This window comes from Martes martes (genome assembly GCF_963455335.1).
Source record: "Martes martes genome assembly, chromosome: 5".
NCBI lineage: Eukaryota > Metazoa > Chordata > Mammalia > Carnivora > Mustelidae > Martes > Martes martes.
Genome location: NC_137892.1, coordinates 76,473,104 through 76,499,683, shown reverse-complemented (window position 1 = coordinate 76,499,683; position 26,580 = coordinate 76,473,104). Strand labels below are relative to the sequence as shown.

Sequence of the window (26,580 nt, the reverse complement as noted above, 5' to 3'; positions counted from 1 at the left end):
AGTGTGTATGGCCCTGTTGTACAGTATTTCTATAACCATGTGTGACTTTACTAGGGTGTTTTCATTTAGGCAGGATAGCCAAATGAGGACAATAACTGAAACATTGGAAATACCGTACAAACAATTGGTTAAACTGTAAGAAAGGAAAATGGTCAAAGCCAGTGCCGGATTTTTGTCAGCTATATAACCACTTGTCTAGTTCAAATTCTGTCTGATGAAAAGGCTGCCCACATTGGTGTTAAAAAACTTAATTGAGCTCTATTTGGCTGGCTAACTTTTGATTCATAAGCTTGATGATAAATCTTGACAACCTGTTGATATGACATGAGAGTTTAATTGGAAAATAAAAGAATTAAGCACATTTATTTAAAACTAATAAGATTTTATTTTTCCTTTTTTGAATTATTTTAATGGACACCATTTTATACCCATCAGTAAATAAAATCTTTTCAGAATCTCCCTTTTCATTCTTACCTTTATTGTTCTTCGTTTCCTTCCTCCTTATATTTTTTAATTGGATGCTTGTACAAGAACAAAATTTTGAAAATGTCTAAAATAGCAGCCTCTAAATTAGGTATTAGCATCTTGGAGAAAGGTTTATTTTTGGGCGACCTGCCAAGTGTCCTGCTAAATTACTGGCAACCAAGTACTTAATGTGACTTTCAGTCAATAAATGGCACCCATCTGTATCTTTTCTTTTTTGGGAATATAAAATTGTCAAATTTTTTAACTCTAAGAGCCTCGAGAATGAGTCTGGGTCAGGTTAGGAGCCAGCAGAATTAAATGTGTAACTATTGTTTAATTTGTCAGAGAGATATTCAGGAACATTTTGGGCAACTATAAACTTGAATGAATGAATAAATAAACCAACAAATCTAAAGCTTTAATTTTAATAACAGCAATTGTAATCATTAACATTTTTTTTAAAGATTTTATTTATTTATTTGTCAGAGAGAGTGAGTACAGGCAGACAGAGAGGCAGGCAGAGGCAGAGGGAGAAGCAGGCTCTGTGCTGAGCAAGGAGCTCGATGCGGGACTCGATCCCAGGACTCCGGGATCATGACCTGAGCCGAAGGCAGCCGCTTAACCAACTGAGCCACCCAGGCGTCCCTGTAATCATTAACATTTAACGGTGTCCTTTAAGAAACTGATACTGAAGGAACAAAAAAATTAAATGATCAATTTTTAGAATTTCTAATGTGTATCATTTTGGGTAATTTTTTTAATATGATATCTGTTTTCTGGGAATAATGAAATAAGATATGTGAAATCTCCAAATAAATTGTTTTAGCAATAAGAAATCATTGCTGTTTTGGAACTTTTAGTAGCTTGGTGACCTTTTAAAAAATGTTCGTTTTGTTTAATAAATATGTGGAATAGACTTATAAAATTTTATTTTTTCTCAATATGCTGAAAATATATTTCTGTCCTATGAATAGACCTGAATGTTGGAAATCAGAGACTTCACAAAGCTTTGCTATGAATGAGTAAACCATAAAAATGTAATAGAGGTTTGAGTCATGTGCTCCCTCCAAGGTAAAGGATCTTGTGACTCAAACCTAATCTCTGTGATCTTCCTTTCTCTCTGCAAAGATCCCATTTCTCTTTCCTTCTAGTAGTATTCCACATAACAGGTTATACCCTTCTCTGGCTTCCTTTCCATAGCCTGATCTAGCAAACCTTCATAAGTCCCTTAATTTACTCTTTTGGCTAGATAATTTATTATTAAAATGGGATTTTCAGTATTGTATTCAGATATTTATGATTTAAAATTTCAAGTGTTTGAGTACACTGTATCACCTTATGTTTTTAGTATACTGGAAGGTACAAAGCCACTTATCATGGCAGAAGAAGTGGAATCCGTGGCTTTAAGGCTACATGTTCTTAATGTAGATTCTATGAATTTAAAATGCTAGGGCGCCTGGGTGGCTCAGTTGGCTCAGCGTTGGACTTCAGCTCAGGTCATAGTTGCAGGTTCTGGTATTGAGTCCCCATTGGTCTCTGTGCTCCATGGGGAGTCTGTTTCTTCCTCTCCCTCTCCCTCTGCCCCACTCATGCTCTCTCTCTCTCTCTCTCTCAAATAAATAAATAAAATCTTTAAAAAAATTTTTAGATAAAAAATAAAATGCTAGTATACAGATGAAAGTTGAATGGAAATAATGGCATGTTACCACAGGTGGGTAAGAAACAGGATCTCAAAAATATTTTCCACATGGCAGTCTGTGTGGACCCCAGTAGACATTAATGTAGACTGATAAAATAATCTTTTAAAATACAAGTGTCCCTTTGAAGGAGTAAAGCTATCGTTAGTTGTCATTTTAGTCTAGGGTGCTTTAACCATTAAGGATAACAGTATCAAAGTACACTTAAGATTGAGAGTTGATTTAGAAGGCTAAGGGCAGAGGAGAGCTTCCTCTCTTTCTTATGAGGTTTACCTCTGTGAGGTGGAAGACTTGTGACATACAGAAGTAATGAAGAGTCATAAAATTAAGGAGGCATTTGGGAAAAGGAAGGAGGATGTTCAAGATAGACCTTTCATTTTGGGCGAGAGTCCTTGTGGTGTCATCCTGACAATCACCTTTCTGTTTGCAAGATACAGTCTTCTGATGTCCTTGCAGGGTCTCAGGCCCCATACTGGACTTACTGTGTCAGAATCTCCATTTTCACAAGATCCACAGGTGATTCACCTGCACATTAAAGTTTGGGAATCACTGCGCCAAGTGACTGATCTATGAGCTAAGCAGGCTTGGTTAGTTTAGATAGCAGCTCTTCCACTTTCCACATCACCCTCCTCCTACTATCCCTCCCTTGCTCCCTTCATTCCTTTAATTTGATCTTCCCAGCTACTCCGGACTTTTTTCAGCTCAGTGTTATATGCCATTGGCACTTCCCTTTTGAGACATGAAGAAAAAGAAGGGAGGAAGGTGTGCTAAGTATACCACTAAAAAGAGGTTGGTGAAATAAGTCAGATTTCCCTCTTATATGACCCTCATCATCTACCTTATGGTTTATTAGATGGCAGAAGATTGTCTTACATACGCTCTTCAGTAGATGTTCCCTGTAAACCCAGAGAGCCTCTCATGTAAGGAAGTGAGATTATTAGATCTTGGGACACTCTGGGGCAGAGCTTTTGCCTGGTACTATTCTCATAGTACCTAATAGAAGGACTAACAACTTTCAGCCAGATGACTAATTCTTCTGCTGTTAAGTGTTCTGCTTCTCTAGCTGGTATGAGGAAAGAAGCAGACGTCTGATATCTCATGAATAAATTTCAAACAGCATCTAATTCTAATGGCATTTTTGGCACCAAAGAGGTTACCCCCTCCCTCTTAAAAGTAAAAATGATGGATATTTTCATGATCCTATCACACTTTTTAAAATTTATGACCCTTGCCTACATTTTAATGTCACTGTACTATGAGTTGTAAATAAATCCATAATAGTGTTCGTTGTTGAGAACAGTGGACCTGGTACATGAAGGCTAGCTAGGTTGTATTTCATCTACTAGAAGATTATTGAGAGCAAACTAAAGCAAGGAAAAGAATAATTTTCTTGTATTTTTGTTGTAATATGGGGATAAAAAAATAATTCTTAAGCCTTTTCTTTTTAAAACTATATTGAAAATGAATCTCGCAAGTAACTTCAAGAAACATCTTTGTAACTAATGTAATTTCCCTTCTTTCATCTGTCCGTTTTCATGCACTATTTCCTGAATTAATAAATCAGAGAACATGAGTGTCGTTTGCAGAGAACACCAAGTGTTTAAACAATTTCTTCTTCTTTTTTAAAAGATTTTATTTATCTATTTATTTATTTATTTATTTGAGAGAGAGAAGGAGAGAGAAGGGGCAGGAGCAGAGAGAAAAGGGAATAAGCCAACTCCACGCCGAGCACAGAGCCCGATGCAGGGTTCCATCCCATGACCCTGTGATCATGATGTGAGCCAAAATTAAAAGTTGGACACTTAACCAACTGAGCCACCCTGGCCGCCCCCACCGCCCACAATTTCTGAAGAAATCTTGGCAGTCTTTTCATCTGTGAGGTTCGTAGTAATGATTACAGATGCCTATGTGGATGTGGGAAAGTGGCTTCTTGGTCACTTGGCCATTTTATTAGGTATTGCTAGCAGATAACACAGATCTTCTAAGAGAAGAAGTCTGAGTCTTCTTGTCACTTTTTTCTTCTTTTACCACCCTTCTTCTCCCAGTGATGATGTGGTTGCTCTTGAGAAAGCATGTCACCAGCGTAGTGGGAAACATCAGATCAAACTAAAGATCTTAGAGTAGTGTTTCTTACCCAAACTTGTACTCGTGCTTTCAGCACTTAGAAAAATATACAGTTTAAATGGGTAACTGCAGGCCTATGGAACAGAACTGGGAATTCAGAAATATACTCCTACATCCATTGGCCGATTTGTTTGTAGCAAGGGTGCTAAAACAATTCAGTCGGGAAATAAGAGTCTCTTCAACAAAGGGTCCTGAGACAATTAGCTATCCACATGCAAAATATGCAGCTGGACTCCCACCTCACACTGCATAAAAAAATTAATTCAAAAAGGATCAGCCATCTACATATAGGAGCTAAAACTATAAAATTTCTACGAGAAAACATAGGGATAAATCTTCATGGTGTTGGATTTGGCAGTGGATTCTTAGACATAACACCGAAAGCAGAGTTAACAAAAGGGAAAAAAATAGATAAAGTGGACTTCATCAAAATTATAAACTTTGTTTACCAAGAGAGATTATCAAAGTGAAAAGACAACCTACAAAATGGGAGAAAATATTTGCACATCACATATCTAATAAGGGTCTAGTACCCAAAACAGATGATAAAAACATAATAACTGAATTTTAAAATGGACAAAGGGTTTGAGTAGACATTCCTCCAGAGAAGATATACAAATGACTAACAAGCACATGAATGGATGCCTAACATTATTAGTCATTGGAGAATCAAAACAATGAGTTACCTCTTCACACCCACTAGGATGGCTATAATCATAAAAATGAAAAAGTGATGGCAAAGATATGGAGAATTGGAACCCTCCTACATTGCTTGTGGGAATGTAAAAGGGTGCAGCTGCTCGGAAAAGAGTTTAGTGGTTCCTCGAAAAGCTAAACATAAAATTACCACATGACCCAGCAATTCTGTTCCTAAAGTATATATTCAAGAGAATTGATAGAGGTACTCAAATAAGTACTTATATATGAATGTTAATAGCACTATTCACAGTAACTAAAAGGTGAAAACAGCCCAAATGTTCATCAGTAGATGAATGGAAAAACACGTTGTGTTATATTCACACAATGAAATATTACTCAGCCGTAAAAAGGGGTAAAGTCCTGATACTTCATACAACATGGATGAACCTGTGATCTTATTAATATTATGCTATATAAAAGAAGTCAGACATGAAGGGTCATATATTGTAAGACTTCGTTTATATGAAATAACCAGAACAGGTAAATCCATTGAAAGAAGATTGCTGGGGCTAGGGAGAAGGGGGAGCAGCAAGTGAGTAATGGTTATGCAGTTTTTCTTTGGGGTAATTATGTATTTTCCAAATAGGGTGGTTGCATAACATTTCAAGTGTACTAAATATTGAACTGTGCACTTTAAAGTAAGTTCATCTTATGTGAATTTCATCTCTATTTAAAAAAAAAAATTCATCAGTACACAGAGATAATGCTATCAACACCAGCATCTTCAAATACGGTGCATTTTCGGAAAAGTTTTCTGTGGAGTCAGAGTGCTTTATTCTGCAACTATTGGCAGAAAATACTCAAAAAACCAGATGTCTTATTATTTTGTTTTGTTGTAGTGTGTGGGGTTTGGTTTTGTCTTTTTGCCTTTTGCAAATCAGAAAAGCTAACAATGTTTAGAATTTCAGATTGAAAGAATTGTTTTTCTTTTTTGGATGACATTTGCATAATTATTTTGATAGGAATAATTAAAAATGTTAGAAGACAACATGATAGAAGAAAATATTAAAATCATTATAAATGACTACTTAGAGTATAATAAAATCTTCATAGTGTTGAAGGATCCATGCTTAACAGAGTTTATAATGTGTTAGCCTTGAAAGTGTGCTAATCATCTGCTCAACAAAAAAGATGAACAAAGGGATTAAAAGAGCTTTGGTCTCTAGTGGTCCTTTTCAATGAAAGCTGAGTAGATTTAGTGTTCATTTGCCGCATACGGTTTTATTAATAGCAATTCAGCTTTTCTCTGCCCCATTTGAGGCTTTACAGTTAGGGAGGTGAATTGAGCTTCCCATCAGACTTGCCAGTTTCCACATGTACTGTCTAAGGTTATCTTTCAACACTTTCTAAACCATGTGAAGAAATGCTTTATTCATAAATTAGCTTATTTCATGATTAAAGTCAATAAATGTTTTGCTGTTGTTGTGTTTGATTTAAAAAATACAGATAGCAAATGGAAAAAAAATACATGTATCAAAGTAAGAATCTTAATTATCTATCTCAGATGAGAATGAAATGCAGTGAGAGGTGTACTTTAAAAAAGGGTTGGAGGGGTGCCTGGCTGGCTCATTTGTAGAGCATGTGGCTCTTGATCTTGGGGTCATGAGCTCAAGGCCCATGTTGAACATAGAACCTACTTTTAAAAGATGCAATTAAAGATGGACTTAACATGAAATGAAAACATGCTGCTTCCTTCAAATTGGCCTTTTTGACTCTCTTTCTGTCCTCGCTTCAGACCTGGAACTCCAGCCTGCTTTCTTGTCTTGTAGATTAGAAATTTTCTTCTGGCTCCTTGATGATGGTCCATCGGCCTCCTCTGCTGGACCCATCACCACTGGAGATGAAACACCTGAATACATAGAATGTTTTATGAAATCTTTTGTTTTCAGTTACCTATTAAATTAAATCTACACTCCTACTAATACAGGAATGATTACAGAATGACAATGAGAAATACTGCCAGCAGATAGTGGGTAATAGAGTGGCTGGAAACCATAGAGCAGCTTATGTTTAAGTAAGAGAGAGCATCAGAATGAGTCAGAGGGACAAAATATGATTTCTGGTCCACTTCTTTCTCTTATTTTTCTGTGAATCATTACCATATTATACCATGGCCTTTTTCTAGCAACAGACTCTCTTTGGGCATCCAGCCACCACATGATACTATTCCTGAAGGTCCTATTCTTATTCTCCTTCCTTGGCAGAAACACCCCAGGGAGGGAGCCAACTCGAGTTCCCCTTTCCCAATTACCTTCTATTTCTCCTATCCCACATTCCCAGCTATTCCCCTTAAGGCTTTCCTCTGTCTAATAAGTCCAGATGGGCCCAACCTCCTTATACTTTTACTTTTAGGTTATATTTGTCTTTCTGTATCTTTAATGAGCTCTATTTCACATTTGCCTGTGTTTAAAAACGATAGGGAGAATGCAAAGAATGACTTCCCTGTGCAACTTTATTTCTGAAGGGAATACCATTGTGAAGACTGCACCAGTACAAACTAGTAATTCATTGTGCCCATGATATCCACTCTCCATTAATATTTTGTAAGGTTGCAGTGAACATAGATTTCCTACCTGTACTGTTCTAATAGTCTTGTGAGACATAATTCAGTTGGTTTTCAAGATAGTGAATCCTTATTAAATATAGTTTGATTGGAAGTCATGTCTGATAAAATATTCTATCACTTTAGATATTTACTGAAATCTCATTACATTGTGATGAATGACTTAATAAATAGTCAGAATTTCTATTATTTAGCTGTAAAATCTTTTTATGTAAGAGATATATTTCTCTGTTAGCCACTAATGTCAGAATTTATTCTGCTGACATCCTCAGATATCGTCTTCCTATTCACATCTTATATGGTCATCTCATACAACAGGACTGTTATTGGCCAATGCAAACTAAGATTATGGCTTAAAAACAAAACAAAATACAAACCCTGCTTATTTACCGACTGTCTAGGGCTGGTGTCTTCGTATTTTCTCTGCAGCGAGACTAAGGATTTCATGAGTTAGGAGAGAGCAGAAAGGGTTAAGAGGAAGACTTGAGGTGGGAGTATGGGATGTTGTAAGCTTCAGCATGAATCTGCTCTTAGCAGTGAGCTAGAGTTGGTTAGGAAAGCCGAGGCAGAGTACCTACCAGGACCATATTGTCAGCAAGTGACTTGGAAGTTACTTTTAAAAAGGAGTTCATCTCAGCCCCATTTCCTTAGTTCACAACTCATAAAATCAATTATTAACTTTAAGTTATCAAATAGGTTTCCTTCTAGTTACCTATTGTGTGAGTCCTTTCCAATGATAGCATAAGATGAGAAATGTAGTTTTAGTTTAATATATTACTCAATTCTCTGTCAGCTCAAGCAAAGAAGGTATTCAACCCTAACTCCTTAGAGTCTTAAGTAGTCCTATTTTTTTATTCACTCTTATTTAAGATTAGAGTCTTAAGTAGTCCTATTTTTTTATTCACTCTTATTTAAGATTACAAAAATCTTGAAAATGTGGTTTTATATTTCAGAATCTACCACATTTAAATCAATGTATAAGTTCAAGGGCATTGGAATCAGTATAATTTATGGTTCTCTTTTCATCTCAGCATGAATAACTTCAAATTCAGTGAAGTGTTGTTTGGCTTTTCTTACCCAAATGGTATACTTATCTGATTCACTTCAATAGTTGCCTATTTTCCCTTTCAGAAATGTCTGTTCTCTCACCAGGAGACTAAAACATTGTGCAGATGTACAGTTGGATACAATGATGCCAATATAATATATGCACTGTTCAATAATTTATTTTGTATCTGGAGTGATGCATCTGTTTCTTTCTTGTGGGAGGGGGTTTGAGCTTCATTTCAATGTCATTTTAGGTACTGGTCCAATTCTTCCATCCAGTTAACCAAAAATGAAAATTTCCATCTGTTCAATTGCCATTCAGAGGAATGTTTTATCTCTGAAGCACATTATGACAACTAAAATTGACAGCATAATCTGTCTGACTTTTTTCTCTTTTATTTCCTCTTCATATTCTCTTGAGCTTTAACAAGAGAGTATTCTTTTTTAGAGCTGCCTAAGATTATAGGACTTACTCTTTCTTCTCTCTAGTAACTGTAGACCAATAGAGCGTGAATGGCTGTCCACTGTTCATTGCTTTATTGTGTATTTTTTTCTGTCCATTAGTGACCCAACAGGAAACATACTTGTTAGTATGCTATTAACAGAACAATGCAAACATAGCATTCTCTTTCTATAAGAGTAAATGCCTGCCAGTACTATTTGGCATTCCATTGAATGCAGACTCTTTCCAATTGACGTTTGGAGGGTACAGTTACAGGCTGATTTTTATTGGTCATTCTGTACTTTAGAAAACTGGCTAAGGATGCCTTTAGAATATACTGTCTCTGAAGTTTTTAACTCTTTATTTAAAGAACTAAGAATATTACCTCAAATAGGTTTTGTTGCTGAAATGGCAGAAAGATTTCTTTATTCGTACTCCAACAAATAAGCAAAAAAAAACAAAAACAAAAACCCCTTTCTATTTTTGGACAGGTAAAGTTTTTAGGTGCAATAAATTAAACAAGGTCCTATCCCTCCAATGAAGGGTTATAGCCTTGGAGTAATATGGAAAGATTAAAATGACTAATTTTCATTATAGTGTAAAAAAGACATAGCAATATACTGAAACTTTAGCTGTGCTGAATTCAGAAAAAAATATTATTGTAGATTACTGGATTTCTTTGAAATGTCTACACTTGTAACAAAAATCTCTGATATCCTGTACCCTTTCTTATTTTCTTGAAGAAATTATATGATGGTTATATTGCAGTAATGACCATCATTTTCCTATCCTATATGATATTTGTGCTGGGGCACCTGAGTAGCTCAGTTGGTAAAGCGTTCGACTCTAGATTTCGGCTCAGGTCATGATCTCAGGGTTGTGAGACTGAGCCCCACATTGGGCTCTGTGCTGGGCATGGAGCCTGCTCAGGATTTTCTCTCTCCCTCTGCCTTTTCCCTTCTTCCCCCATAAGAAAAAAAGTATTTGTGCCTTTGTAGCCCTTTTGAGGTATATTAGGCTGTTTGCATCTATATTATTTTTCCTACATGTCTGTGCTCACTAAGTTTTTGTGTCCTTATTGTTTTTACTTTTTCCTCTTTTCCTGTGATGGCTTACAGGTATGTTCTTTACCTTTCTATGTCTTACGACCTTCCTATAGAAAACATGAATTCTTGCTTATCAAATAAGTAAGTTAGAGAACTACATTCCAATGGTATTGTGTGCTACCCATTGTAAAGAATAGTACTTTAAAATGGAAACTGATGTTTTCTTATGGTTTGAAGTCTTTGATATGATGGGTGACCAACTGTAGACCACTCAATATGTGTATTTCGAAAGCTGTGATTGTGAAATCCATTGGAATATGACATAAGGGAGTAAAAGAGCGCTCTTGAGAGTGTTAAACATCAGAACTAAAGGAGTCCAGGTCTTAGATGTTTTTTAGCTGTTTTAATAAGAAAATACATGCATTTGTGTACATTGTGGGAGACTGAGTAAATTTAAATCTCGTGTTTGAGGTATTTGGGATCTCTTGATCTTAGAAAATCTCCTGTTAAACTGTTAGTGGTGTTTCAGCTTCATCAGAAGTGCTTAAATTTGTCATAGTCTACTCCGATGGACAGTTTTCTTGGGGAAGTTTAACTAGGTAACATTTAAGACATAGTTACATCATTTAAAGAATTAAAATCTACTATAATCCCAGGACTACAAGTGTTTATGTTTTGAAAACATTTTAAACTTCTCTCCTTAATCACCTAAAAAAGTATAGAAGGGGAGGAAGGGAAGAAGTGGAAGGTGGGGGGAGAAAAAGAGGGGAAAAAAGGAAGACAGGAAAGAAGGGAAAAAAAAGTTGGAGTCAAATTCCTGCCTTAGCTCACAGTCTATTGAGAAAAATCAGTCATGGTAAAGGTAAGAAGAAAGTGCCATGAGAGTTCAGTAGTTGTATGAGCCATTTCTTTTAGTGCTGAGGAAGACTGAAAAAAAAAACCAAGGTGTAGTTCTTGAAAGCAAAGTAGAAGTTTTTTAAATGGAAAAAGGAGAGTAAGATTGTGGAAGTATTCTAGGAAGAAGGAATGGCATGAATTAGTTCTGTACCTATAGATACTCATATACTGTTTTTTGTTATTCTAGTACTTAAGAACTTTTAGTATGAAATCCAAAATGTCGTTTTATTCAGTAAGTGTGTGTTGCTAACATATTTTACATACAGCAGTGAATATGGTGGATACAAAAGTAAGTCACTTCAACCCTGTCCTCACAAGCTGTATGACATAGTTGACAAATTCTAAGGATGGGTAGCCAGGCAGACTTGGATTTGAATCTTATCTCAACCACTAAGTATTTGGTTGACTCACAAATAATTATGGAGCATCTACTATGTGCCAGGTATTATTCTAAGTGCTGGGATACTTGATAGAAAAAAGATATAAAAGGTACATGTTCTCTCATGTCATTCTAATATTTCCCTTCAACTGTGATATAATTGGCTTACAACATTTTGTAAGTTTAAAATGTACAACAGGATGATTTGATACCCATATATATTAGGAAATTATTACTTCAATAGAGTTAGTTAACACTTCCATCAATTCCATGGTGAGAACATTTAAGATCTATTGCCTTAGCAATTTTTAGGTATATAATACAGTATTATTAACTAGTAGTCACCATGTGGTACATTAGACTACCAGAACTTGCTCATTTTGTAAGTGGTAATTGGTACTCTTTAACCAACATTTCCCACACCCCCTACTCCCTGACAACTGCCATTCTACTGTTTCTATATGTTCAGTTGTGTTTTTTTTTTAAGATTCCATGCATAAATGAGATCATGCAGTATTTGTTTCTGTCTAACTTATTTCACTTACAAGAATGCCTTCAAGGTCCATCCATGTTGTTGCCAGTGGCAGGATTTTTTTCTTTCTCATGGCTCTATAGTATTCCATTGAATATATATACCAATCTGCTTTATCCCCTTATCTGCCCGATGGGCATTTAGGTTGTTTTCATATCTTAACGATTATGAATAATGCTGCAGTGAACATGGAACTATTGATAGCTCTTTGCAATACTTATTTCATTTCCTTTGAGTATATACCCAGAAGTGGGATTGCTGGATCATATGGTAGTTCTATTTTTAATTTTTTGAGGAACTTCCATACTGGTTTTCACAGTGGATGTACCAATTTACTTTTTTTTACCAGCAGTGCGCAAGTCTCCCTTTTTCTCCACATCCTTGCCAAAACTCATCTCTTACCATCTTGACAATAGTTGTTCTAACAGATATGAGGTGTCATAGCATTCTAATTTTAGTAGAGGGAGATAGAAAATAAATATATAAGTAATATTTTGTCAGATAATGAGAAATGTTATGAAGAGATATGTGATAAACAAGATAGGGAAAGGGCCATTTGAATTTTGCTTTTGATAGAATGATCTGAAAGGGCCCTAAGACATGAATAGTTTTCTGTTTTTAGAACAGAAAGAAGAATTATAGCTGGACTCTAGGGAGCTAAGGGGAGAGTCATATGCCGTGAAGTCAGAGGTAGTCTGTGGCTAAGTCAAGTAGAACTCATTGATTATGGTAAAAAGTTTGGTTTTTATTCTAAATATATTTGGACGTTATTTTAAGCAGAGAGACCTGATATGATTGGTCTTTACACTTTTTAATTTTTAAAAAATAGACTTTTTGTTTTGTAAAATTTGATGTCCAAAATGGAAGTAAAGAATGAGTTATATACTATCTGACTTTTTTGTTTAATCTAGACAAGTAAAAATAGAAAATAAAATTGATACTGACTACTAATCTCAATGGTGATAGTGTCTTCCGTACTGAACTGAGTATTCCTTAAAGATAGATGTTATATGTAATTCTCTTTGTACTTTAGCTTGGTAACTGGCCCTTTAATGGGTGAATAACTTCGTGCCTATGGAAGATCACATAGGTTCCGAGTGATCAAGCACCACCACCAGTCATGGAGACATGACATGCAAAGAGCTGTTTCAGACCAAAGGCACCTATATGAGAATTAAAGATTTTCTGAGAAAATATGTGTTACCCATAGTACTAAATTAAAAACAGTCTAGTTAAGACCCTGGGTCAGCCTCATTCCGTACACTGGAATACTACTCCCATGTGACTCTGTCCTTTGCATCCAGTAGGAATTGTACATTTTATTCTTTTCATTAGAAAAGTGTATTTAACACATACTTGATCATTCCTGGGGATATTTCTAGAAAATGTACTGGGGCATAGGTATTACCATCTAGTTAGTTAATATTATAATAGAATCATGACCTTTTAGTTACTTAATTTCAATGATTATTTTGGTCAAAGCATTTGACTCATCAGGGCTTCCAAAAATATTAAAAACACTGAGTCTCTGGTTTTGAAACAATACAGTAGAAAGAAGCTGTCAATCAGTGTTTAGTTCCCAAGGAATTGATGTTTGCATTTCTCATACCTTAATATCTAATACCTTAATAACTAACTGCTAAGAGCAGTTCTTTGTAAGAAAGATATTTATATACAGTTTTTAATAACACTAGAATTTGTATGTCACTTATGGCTTTCAGAATACTTCTTTATACCTTATTCCTCTTGATGTTCAAAATGACTTCTCAAAATCGTAGAAAAATTGCTTAAATTTTAAATTTTTTACAGTTGAGCCTTTTCATTACCTATAAAATGAGGATAATTCCAGCTTTCTGGAAACATGAGCAGTAAGGGAATATATAAAGGGCTTAGTATATAGTGAGTGACCAATAAATGGTAGTCAGTATGATTATCATCATTATTCATAATTATACTTATCAAACGTTTGAGGTGCATGTGGGCTACCCTCCCTAGCTAGTAACACAATCAGCATGTGAATGTAGGTCCTTCTAATTCAAGAGCTCATGCTCATCTGTTTCCACTGTTATCACTTCTATAGAGTCAGATCACATTAAACTCTGTAGAGAAAATAGCAGTGAATAATAGCATTGAAAGATGGGTTGCATTTGTAATATACAACATTTTTTATGTGAACTGCTTTCCCCGTCTCTCTCATCAGTTTTTCCAATTTTATTTTTTATTTCTTTGTGTGTCTTCCATTTGACATTCTAGAAAACTAAGAAAGATTAACAAGCATGTGTTTACAGATAGCAAAGGTATTTATATACATTTTTATAATAACACCTGAAGTTTGTATGGTGCTCTCTGACCTTCAGAATACTTGGTTTAACCTTATTCCTCTTGATGTTCAAAACAACATCTCAAGATCTTAGAAAAATTGCTAAATTCACTGAGACTCTGTTTCATTACCTATAAAATGAGGATGATTCCACCTATCTTGAAGCAGTGTCTTTATACATTATCATTTCTAGACGTCACGTTTATCTTTTACTCCAGTTTTTGCTGGCAGTCCCTGTCTATCATCATCATTATCGTAGCTTATAGTGATTCCTTACACTTTGTTAAAAGTCTCTAGCAGTGTATTCAGATTGTGATTTTTTTTTTTAGATTTTTAAAAAAGTTTTATTTATTTGGGGCGCCTAGGTGGCTCAGTTGGTTCAGCATCTGCCTTTGGCTCTGGTCATGACCTTAGTGTCCTAGGATGGAGTCCTGCATCTAGCTCCCTGCTCAGTGGGGAGCCTGCTTCTCCATCTCCCTCTGCCCTTCCCCCGCCTCTTGCTCGCTCACTCTCTGTCTCTCTCAAATAAATAATTAAAAGTAAAATAAAGATTTATTTATTTGAGAGAGACAGAGAGTAAGCAATCATGGGGGGTGGGGCAGAGGGAGATGGAGAGAGAGAATCTTCAAGCAGATTCCTCTCTGAGTGTGGAGCCCGACTCAGGGCTCGATCTCATGACCCATGAGATCATGACCTGAGCCTACACTGACTCTTAACTGACTTAGCTACCCAGGTGCCCCCAGATTGTGATATTGTGAAATATTTTTAGATGTTACAATATAGATGTATTCTGAAGCCAATAAATTTGGGTAACAATTTGTTCAGTAGGGTTACTTAGATTATCTAGCAAAATGCAGAATCTGTTGGAGCTTTTTATTTTCTGTTGTCCCCTGGGAATCTCCAAGAAGGAAGAGGGTATATAGTAGACGGTATATATATAAAACATCCCCTCAACTAATTTAACCAAAGAATCCTTTCCCCCTGCCCAGAAAGATTAGTTTTATTGGAATAAACAGATCTAAAGCAATGATTATCTGAAAACTCTGGACCCATTACATCAATATTGGTTAGGGTACTTTAAGTTCCAAGATTTCTAGGTCATATCCCAGTCCTGCTAAAACAAAATTTTGGGGAAGTGGCATAAAACATCTCTTAGTTTTTCTTTTCCCTTCTCATAAGTGATTGTGCTAATTGGAGCTCCATTCTCAACTATCTACTAGTCTTATTGTACATCTTCAAGCTGTGGCGTTCACTCCCATGGCTTCAGTGCTCCATTGCTCTAAAACATACTGGGTCCATTTCTCCTATTTACTGATTCTAGATGCTTAGAGATAATAGCTTTTTGAACAACTCCAATCAGATGCCTCATGGGACCTCAGACTTCTCATGTTAAAACTGAAACTAATTATTCCCTTCCTAAAAACAGGAACAAAAACCCCCAAAAAACAAATGAGAAAATCCCCTCTACTTCTTTTTTCATGTTGCCTGCCTTAGTAAGTGAAGCCTATCCCAGACCTAGATGTCCAAGTCAGGAACCTAAGAATCAGGCCTACTTCCTTACTCACAATATCCCTTCAGTTACCAAGCCTGTCAATTATATTTTCTAAGTACTTCTGCGGTCCTTCCAGTTCTATCCTTAGTACCTCCATCCTAACCTAGCCCTCTGTCACTTCTCTCATAAACTGTAATTGCCTCTTGATTTCCTACCTCCAACCCTGTTCTTCTTTAATTTAGGCTCCACACTACACTCTTTCTGATATTTTCAAGCTTCCAATATGATGATATAGCTGTTTTGCTTTAACCAGTGATTTCATAGCACCCTTAGGATTAAATCTGAGCTGCTCAGTTTAAGAGGCATGTCAAAGGCCCTGCCTGCCTGACGAGCATTATCTCACTCCACTCTTCCCCTTGCTAGCGTTCGTCCACTTGAGATTCTTCCATTCCTTCTCTGTATCATGGCAGGCCTTTATACGTGTTTCCCTTGTCTCTAACTGCCTTCCCCTTCTCTTGTCCTTTCTTCTTCTAAGCTTTCTATCTAGCTAACTACTCATTGTTTACTTTCTATTTAGATATCTCTTCCCACGACCTTTCTTACTTTCTAGACCAGGTTAGAATCTCATGTTGTATCTTTTTTTGTACTTCCTCGCCACTCTTCATTATTATCACCTATTTTGTTATAATGGTTGCTTTTCGTTGCGGTTGATGCTGCTTTTTACCTTCCCTTATACATTGATCCCTCTTTTTTTTTTTTATCTAACACCTATTTATTTATTTTTTAAAGAAATTTTTATTTATTTATTTGACAGACAGAGATCACAAGTAGGCAGAGAGGCAGGCGGGGGGGAGCAGGGAGCAGGTTCCCTGCTGAGCAGAGAGCCCGATGCGGGGCTCAATATCAAGACCCTGGGATCATGACCCAAGCCAAAGGCAGAGGCTTTAACCCACTGAGCCACCCAGGCACCCTGATCGCTCTTTTTTAGAGCAAGAACTCTGATTTTTAATGGGCATATTGCCACAAGCAAACAACTACGTTCTTTCTTTTCCGTTACAGCTAGGTTTGGCCTTATGATTAAGTCTTGGGAAATGAGATGTACATTGAATATGACTTATGTAAAATAGTATTAAAGGGAAAATGCATGTTGTTCTTTGCTCCTCCCCCTTTCTTTTTCTGCTGATGAGCATGCGAATGTGCTGACTGGCCCCTTGAGTAGCCATACTGTGCCATGAAACGGCACTGAGGGCAAAAGAGCGGCTGCATGGAAGGGCCTGGATTTCTTATGACTGCACTTTATTACCATTATCAGCCGTGGACTCCTGGCTTCCATGTTTACTTAATGTAAGAGAAAAATAAGCTTCCATCTCGTTAAAGCTAGTGTTAGTTAGTTACTTTAGTGTTATTACTCTCTGATATAGCTGTTCTTCACATGTACTTCCTGTGTTTGGATAATTCTGTACCTTCTAAGTCTTACTAAAAGGCAGAGCCCTTTCACCGTAGAAGAGCTATATACTCACCCCTCTAGCTTCCCTTATAGCTGGACTACGGATGTATGCTCATGATCCAACCAGTGCAGTATTTTCCCGACTTGTGAATGCATGAGTTAGTGATACAAACAAATGGAGGCAACAGCGAGTTCTTGCTCGCAGTTATCATGGTTGGATGGGACTTTTGCGGGGTGAGCAGCAGTAGACCATGCAGGCTGGAGGTGCCATCTGTTGTTCAGGACCAGTGAGATAGGTACTGCCAATTGTCACAGTTAATGCTTGCTGAGGTCTTCACTGGACAAGTTCTGCGGCATCACTTTCCATGGTTTCCTCCCTCATTACAGTTTCTGAGCCTGTTTCTTCGGCTTCCCAGCAATTCCGTGAACTAACATTTTCTTTCTGGTTTAAACTGAGCAAAGGTTTCTGTTGCTTGTAGTTAAAATCCTTGACTGAAATAGTTATGACTAGTCTTCCCTAGCAGACTGTAAATGCTAGGAGGGCTGTCTTCTCATCAGTATATCCGACAGTGCCTACCATTTCCATATATCCTAGCTTAGTGCCTGGCATATTAAATTGGTGCTCAGTATTTTTTTTTTAAATAAATGAGGAATCCATGCCTCTGATCTTAACTTTTTTACCTACCCTAGCAGTTTCACTTTAGCTCCATTAATCAACGGAAACCACTCTTTGTAAGATGATTTCTGGTGTTCTGCTTTCCAAATCCATTGGATACTTTTCACTCTAGCTTGATTAACTTCTTTAAAGGCTTGATCACAGTATCCCTTGCTGGTTCTCATTTTACCATTCTGACTATTTTTCTTTCAGTTTCTGAAGCTATTCCTTGTTATCTGCCAGCTCTTATATCCTACTCTTCCCCCAGAATTCTTTCTTGAGCTTACCTACTTCTTTGGAATCAATTACTATACATGATGATCATTTTCAAACCTTATCTTCCATCCAGCCTCTCTCTCGATTTTCAGCCACCATATGCAGCTGCCTATTCAGGATCTCAACATTTGGATATCCCACAAACCTCTCAGATTCAACATGTCCTACATGTCTGAAATTAAACCAATTTTGTTCCTCCCCAGCAGACAGATATTATAGATATGGCTATTATCTAAATCATTTGCTTAATCTAATTCTCAGCAATGTAGCTGAAATTAAGTTAATATGCATGTGTAAATTCACAGTTAAAATTTGTTCTCAGATTTTTTCCTTTAGTAATTTCTATTTTCCTATTAGTGTATAAATGAGACTGTTTATAACTTCCAAAATTTTGTTTAGAACCAGGACTTTAGTAATGAATATATAGACACAAATAATAATATATATTAATAGTGCATGTTGACTAGACCTAAATTGTAGAATACATCTGCCATCTGTATTTGTCTACCTTGATAAATAATTTTAATTACATTTTAAGTAATTTTAATTTACCATTTCTATTTAATGGAATTTTTAATCTTTTCAAAGTAGAATGAGTATCTTACCTTTTAGAAAAATGTAATACAAAACATACAAAGAAATGGGACATAGTAATTGAAAAAATAGTCAAACTTAGTTGTACTTATTTTTATATAAAAATTTCACCTGTAATCTCACTTAATTCACTTTGACATTTTCAGTTAAGTGTTTTGAAGGTCATAATAGTAATTTGCTTTAACCAAATTTGTATTTTCCTTGAACTTTCTGAGTAACAATCATGTAAGTAGCGTGACAGGGCAGTTTCAGTTAGAAGCTTCTTCACCAGTTCAATTACCTTGTAAGAAAAACCTATTCTTCATATTGGGAAATTATTAAGCCATATAAACAAATAAAAATTGGTTGTAATGTTGCAAACATTCAAACAGAGAAGTTGAGAAAAGTATTGAAATTTGCTAGGTAGCTTTTTATATTTAATCAACCCAAGAAAACAGCTGATGCATAAAAGTATGTTAGCATAATTTTGCTCATTTGAAACCCATAAGCTTAATTAGATTTTTTTTCAACCACTTAATTTATGGAAGAACAGTAGTTTTTTTGGATTTTAATTTTGTTTAATGTCTTTTGTTCAAAGGTACGTAAAAAGAAATTTTTCCCTTTATAATAATTTCTTTCAACTCTCTTAAAATAAGTTATTTTAAGAGTTCCCTTTGTTGATATATTGATGTAATGCTATGTGCCTTGTATACTTAGGATTATATTAAAGCTAATGGATTTATTTCTAACTAGTTATTCTTTTCTATTATAAATCTGCTTGAATATTTGAACATTCTGAATAAAGCCAGTTTTTAAATTCATTGCCGTGAATACCATGACATTGAATACGCTTGTGTATCATGTATTCTGTGGACTGTTGCTTATACATCACCCAGCGAAGGTATCTTTTGGTATCTTGATCATTCCCAAGTTAATCTCTTCCTTTTGTGGAATTAGGAATTCATGAGGGTAAAATCAGCATTCACAGTAGTTTAGAGAAAATAAAACTAGAAATTTGAAAATATGCAGATAAGTTTCTGTGCTGTTTGTATAATTTATATGTATGTCATGTAGAAAGCATCTTTATAGGTATTCTACTATTTTATACACCTGACCTGGGGACATGTCCAAATGGAGATTGTTGAATTTGATTGTAAGCCATTTCTCAATTTTTATTTTGGCACAATTGTCATTCTTAATTGAAGCTATTTGGGAAATGCCAAAGCTGATAAACTTCCTATTACTGTTAATTACCATATAACAGACCTTAGGTTTTCTCGGTTTTAGGATAATGTTAAACTTTAGCCATCTACAGGGAATAGAGAACATTTTTTGCATATGCTTGATAGTTATTGAACACCCATGATATAGGTACTAAATAAGAATGCAGATTCTTTGTCCTCAAGTTTCTTGTTCATTACCTATTGAAACCAAATTTAAATAAAAGAACTATATCACAAGCAAAACTGATTTTTATTTTTTTATTTTTATTAAAAAAAATTTTTTTTATTTATTTGACAGAGAGAGAAAAATCACAAGTAGGCAGAGAGGCAGGCAGAGAGAGAGAAGGAAGCAGGCTCCCAGCCGAGCAGAGAGCCCAATGTGGGTCTCGATTCCAGGACCCTGAGATCATGACCTGAGCTGAAGGCAGAGGCTTAACCTACTGAGCCACCCAGGTGCCCCTAAAGCTGATTTTTAAAGAAGATTTTATTTATTTATTTATTTGAGAGTAAAAGCAAGAGAGGGGGTGGGGCAGAGGGAGAAGCAGACTCCCTGCCAAACAGGGAGCCCACCGTGGGGCTTGATCCCCATACCCTGGGATCATGACCTAAGCCAAAAGCAGGTGCTTAACCCACTGAGCCACCCAGGCGCCCCTAACAAGGCTGATTTTTAGGACATTTTCTGACTTTGTTCAAGTGGATATGCTCGGGTTTAAACTCGTGTTTAAACCCATGTGTAATTACTAAATGGTAGAATTTAAAAAAAAAACTGTCTGACTGACTAAAACCAGTATGCACTTACCTGATATATTTAATTTTTAATGACCTTAAAATTGTTACTAAATATAATACCCAGTTTCTTGTGTTTCTATATTTAACAGGAGAGTCATGGAAATAAGATGATTGTTTGAATTTTTTTTTTCCTTCTCAAGTATTTGGAAATCTTTCCACATTACTACATAGCAAATTCTACGTGTCAGACTAACAAACCAGTGCTGTAAATTTCCAAGCTTTATTTAAAGGATGATTTAAAATCTGAAGGGGTTAAACAACTACAATAACTGTGGATTATATTTTAATAATTAAATATATTTGCTAGTATATGTTTTTTAATGATTCATACAGAGGAAAAACAATTCACCTTTGGCATTCAGTAAGGTTTCTTTATTTTTTTTTAACATTGAAGTAGAAAAAGACAGGGGTGCCTGGATGGCTCAGTAGGTTAAGTGTCGAACTCTTGGTTTTGGCTTAGGTCATGATTTTAGGTTTGTGGGATCTAGCCCGGAGCCAGCTCTGCTCTTAGCGTGGAGTCTGCTTGAGATTTCTCTCTCTTCCTCCCGCTCTGCTCCTTCCCCTCTGCCACTCCCTCCAACACCTGCATACTCGTTCTCTCTCTCTCTCTTTCAAATAAATAACTAAAATCTTTTTTTTTTATAAAATATTTTATTTATTTATTTGACAGACAGAGACTACAAGTAAGTAGAGAGGCAGGCAGAGAGAGGAGGAAGCAGGCTCCCCACCGAGCAGAGAGCCCGATGTGGGGCTCGATCCCAGGACCCCGGGACCATGACCTGAGCTGAAGGCAGAGGCTTTAACCCACTGAGACACCCAGGCACCCCTAAAATCTTTTTTAAAAAATGGAAAAAGAAAGGCAGCAGAATTAGAGAGTGAGATATTATACAAGTTGGAGAAGTAAAAGGCTGAAATTATATAACTATCTTTTGGGGGAAATAGAACTAATTTCAACAAAATCCTGTTGGATGATTGCTGTAGTTGCATGCATATTGAAATTATATAATGACATTTCTGGTAGGTGGCATCCAAGTAGCATGAAAGCTAGTAGCAAATAACTATGTGGTGGGAAAACTATGGATTAACTGTCAGGAGGGAATGTGAAGCTTTGTTCTTTTTTGGCTTATTTTGCATTCTGCCACACTGATACATTGTGTCTTGATGTGTGTTGTATTTCTTATGGTGGAGATAAATGCTTGAACAGGTACCATGGTTTCCCCAGCCATCATAGTAGGTGTCTCTGGGACATTCTTACACCAAAGCTAGAGGATCCCAAATCAAATGCAGCTTTGTTTTTTAATCATCTAAATGTCACCCAACATGGCTGAAGCCTATGGTTTTAGATATGAATAGTGACTTACAAACCCAGATTACAATAAGGGAGTTTGAGTTTAGGGGCTGGTGCTGTGTTGGAAAGGTAAAGAGTGATATTGGCTCTTAGCTGTATGTTTTTTTAAAGGTTGGTTAGGTTGCTTGTGCTGTGGTAGCCTGTACCTCTTAGTACATCTCTGATATATCTGGGATATCTAGCCCCTGAGTGCATGGCCACTCTTGGTATGAGTCAGGATTGCCCCAAAGAAAGTACTTATCTTCTCCTCTCTATCCCCCTTTTGTTGCTTAGAGACTCAGCATTTGCCACAGATCATCAGTATCTTCTTTTATCTAACTGTAGCTCTTCCTTTTTCACTTTTCAATAAGGTGGGGTTAGCATGAGATAGCCTACAATAAATAGTAGTTTTGGGGCGCCTGGGTGGCTCAGTGGGTTAAAGCCTCTGCCTTTGGCTCGGGTCATGATTCCAGGGTCCTGGGATCAAGCCCCACGTCTGCCTGCTTCCTCCTCTCTCTCTGCCTGCCTCTCTGCCTACCTGTGATCTTTGTCAGATAAATGGATAAAATCTTTAAAAAATAATAATAAATAAATAAATAAATAAATAGTAGTTAATAATAAGGATTGATTATGTCCTAGTAAAATTATTTTCGAGTAGCCAAATTCATATTAAAGTTATGTTGACAGTGAGGGCGCCTGGGTGGCTCAGTGGGTTAAAGTTATGTTGACAGTGTGTTTTGGTCAGAATAAAAACCTCATACCCAGGGGCGCCTTGGTGGCTCAGTGGGTTAAGCCTCTGCCTTCGGCTCAGGTCATGAGCTCAGGGTCCTGGGATCGAGCCCCGCATCAGGCTCTCTGCACAGTGGGGAGCCTGCTTCACCCTCTCTCTCTGCCTGCTTCTCTGCTTCTGTGATCTCTGTCTGTTGAATAGATAAATAAAAATCTTTTTTAAAAAAAGGGGAGGGGGGCACCTGGGTGGCTCAGTGGGTTAAGCCTCTGCCTTCGGCTCAGGTCATGATCTCAGGGTCCTGGGATCGAGCCCTGCATCAGGCTCTCTGCTCAGCAGGGAGCCTGCTTCCCCTCTCTCTCTGCCTGCCTCTCTGCCTACTTGTGATCTCTGACTGTCAAATAAATAAATAAAATCTTTTTTAAAAACTTAAAAAGCAAAAAAAAAAAAAAAAAAACCCTCAGATCCAGAGAGTTAAGCATGCAAGTCCTTTCTGTATAAACGTAATGTACATTAAAATCTTTGTAGAAACTTTGAATTAAAATGTAATCAAATAGATATTGATTTGGGTTTCCTTTGGGCATACTGATAATTTGTTATCAATTGACTTTTGCTAAATCAAGTAACTGTAGAATTTCTTGAATTAAAAATATGTGTGATTTTATGTGAAGTTTCAGAAACAGCTGTAGTATTTACAGGTTGTGCAGGGGTGTGCTGGAGCAAGCCTTCACTGCCTTATGAGAGCAGATTTTAACATTTCAGGAATTTCATGTGCTGGTTGCTCAATACAGACATTACTTAAAATTAAATCATGTAAACTTGTAATTATGTTATATTAAAAACAAATACTCAAATACTCAAGATTCATTACTTCCTAATTGACGTTTTACTATTTTCTGTGCTCTTGATGTTAGTTATGCCTATTGTATCTACATGGTTGAGATACTTACTACACAACGGTGGACTACTGTGTATCTTTTCCTAAATCTGTTTTCTGTGGTATCACTTGAACTTGGTCATGGTGGAGTATTTATACCACAGAAATTGGCAAATGCTACATGTCAGGGCTTGATTTATTATTTTATTGATTGCACTTAAAGTGATAGAGAAAATGTTAATGCACATTGTGTCTATAGTCATTATATTGTAAATAGCACAAAAATTGAGGAAATATTCTTTCAAGATTCAAAAACTATAATCCAGTCAACATTCATAGAATTACACTCAGAGGGGCAGTTGATTAGCATTTACCAGCATCCCACAGGATTAAATTCATCAAACCTTGTTAATTGTTTTGTTAACAAATCACCATTTAACAAAAGTGCTTTAAATTGAAGCTACAGAAATGACGATAAAATGTATTTTTATTTATCTAATATCAGTTGCTTCTCAGAACATGAGATATATTTATGCATCTATAATAAAAAACTAACTTGTAGTTTTCTTAAATTTTATTTACAATAAAAACTAGCTTTTAGTGTTTTTTTTTTAAATTTTTATATCTTTTAACAGTCTCTGTTCTTCTTACTAGAAGTTCTTTAAATGATTGATCAGAGTAACAAACCTTAAAAACAATGACATCAAAAACATGAGTTGTGTCTTAGAGATTGTGAGTCCACAGATTTATGGATGGCCTAGGGACCTGCATTTTATAAATCTTCCCTGGTGGTACCAATCATCAGACACGCCTAGGAATCACTGTATGACATAATTTCCAGTGCATTTTTGAATAATTGGAGACATTTTACTTGGAGTAAGTAAAATAAAGAAGATGAAAGGAGCGTCAGCAAACTACATGCTGTTTATCTGTTGAGTTTAATGACACTATTATATACCTCATTTTGTGCTGTTAGAATATCATGAGCAGTATACCATGAAGATCTTTTTAGTGCATCACTAAGGCTTTTTTTTTTTAACTTTTTTTTTTACTTTTAAGGAATCTCTACACCCAATGTGGGACTCAGACCCACAATCCTGAGATCAATTGTCGAGTGCCATACTGACTAAGCCAGCCAGGCACCGCTAGTTCATCACTAAGTTTTATCCAAAGAAACTATCAGTACAAATGAAGAGTCTGAAGATGGGTTTACTTGTCCTGACTCTGTCATTTTAGGGTTCTGTTACCTTGCATGTGTAATTCTCTTTCCTTTTAAAAAATCTCCATTTTTTTTCATCCATAAAATGAGATTATACTACATAATCTTTAAGGTAGAAAAGACGATTGATCAAAACATTACCTTTCATTCATAGGGATTTATTTTTCAGTGCTGCTTCTGAGTGCACTTAGTTATCTTATCCCACAAGAAAAACCTGCAGTGATTGTGATTTGTCTCTTTTACTTGTTTATTTCATTGTATAATGGGGATAATGACAGTACCTATCCTCATAGTGTTATTTTGGAGTTCCAGTAAGTAAATTTGTTAGTGTTTAAGAGAATTTCTGGTACAAAGTATGAGCTACATAAATATTAGCTGCTATTCTATTTTCTTCCCCTTTCCTCCACCACTTTCCTACCTCTACTTTCTCCCTTACCCCATCTTACTCTTCCTTTTCTGTCACTTTTCTTTCTCCTGAGGGTTGATGGTGAAGGTATACCTAGTTTCTACTAAACGACCACCATTTTTCTTCTTAACAAGCAGAGTAGCAAGAAATATTCTTTAAAGATGCAGTACATTTCAGTAAGTTTATAACAAATTAAGAAAAACTTTAAAGTCTCTTAGAAAGATTTTTTTCCAGCGACAAGGCAGACTAAAACCTCAAAAAGTCTCCTGTTATGAAAATTCAGTAGTGCTGAATAAAACATCACTTCTAAAAAAAATGTCTCCTTTAGATTTCAAGAGAATAAGGAAAATACCTGAGAGGATACAGACACCCACGTATTTTTTTTTAAATAAATGATTTTTATGTATATTGAATGAGGTTGGCTTTCTTTTTCCTTTCTTGAACTGGCCTCCTCTGATTTTGGTATCAGATTTTGCTAGGCTCTTAAAAAGAACTGAGGCATTTTCCCTCTCTCTGTTCTCTTGCATAGATTTGTAAGATGTTGTCTATCCCTATGCATCCTGGAAAATGCACTTGTTAGACTTTCTGGGCTCAGTGGTGTTTTTTTACAGGAAAATTTTTGACTATGAATTCAATTTCTTTAATAGTTGCAGCTTCTATTTAGTATTTCTAGTTCTTCTTTGATCTGTTTTTATAATTTCTGTATGTTGTAAAAATTGATTGGTTTAAGTTTTCACATTTGTTGACATTAAATTTTTTATAATATTCTCTGGTACTTTTACATGCATTTGTAGATTTTTAATATTGTTTATTTATACTAGCCTTTTAAAACTTAACTAATAGGGGCACCTGGACGGCTCTGTCAGTTAAGCCTCCAACTCTTGGTTTCAGTTTGGGTCATGATCTCGGGGTCGAGAAATTGAGCCCTGCATTGTGCTCAGCGCAGAATCTGCTTGTCCCTCTCCCTTGCACTAGCTTGTGCTTTCTCTCTCACTCAAATAGATAAATAAATAAATGTCTTTAAAATTTGACCTATTAATAAGGAATCTGTCTATAACTGTTTTAAGAGACCCAGCTTTCAATTTTATAGTTTATTTCATTAAACATTAATTCTCCTCTTAGTATTTCATATATTTTTCTTTCTCTGTTCCCCCCTCCCATTGGTGTTATTTTTTACAGTTTCTTGAGTTAAATATTAGATAATTAACTTTTTTTTTAAAGGAAGGTTCACTCTTTTTTTTTTTTTAAGGATTTTAGTTATTTATTTGACAGACAGAGATCACAAGTAGGCAGAGAGGCAGGCAGAGAGAAAGGGGGAAGCAGGCTCACTGCTGAGCAGAGAGCCTGATGTGGGGCTC

General features: G+C 36.1%; 1 protein-coding gene and 1 pseudogene across 2 annotated transcripts in view; both read left to right on the top strand.

Annotated features, from left to right (window-relative positions):
* The window catches only part of NDUFAF2 (NADH:ubiquinone oxidoreductase complex assembly factor 2), a 157,286-nt gene that overhangs the window by 19,370 nt on the left and 111,336 nt on the right, over positions 1–26,580 (top strand). The gene's annotated exons all lie outside the window — the stretch shown is intronic.
* The window catches only part of LOC308342606 (PRELI domain-containing protein 1, mitochondrial-like), a 70,200-nt pseudogene continuing 46,091 nt past the window's right edge, over positions 2,472–26,580 (top strand). Inside the window, exon 1 of the transcript in view lies at positions 2,472–2,720. The product of the transcript in view is annotated as a PRELI domain-containing protein 1, mitochondrial-like (transcript). The remainder of the gene's footprint in view (positions 2,721–26,580) is intronic.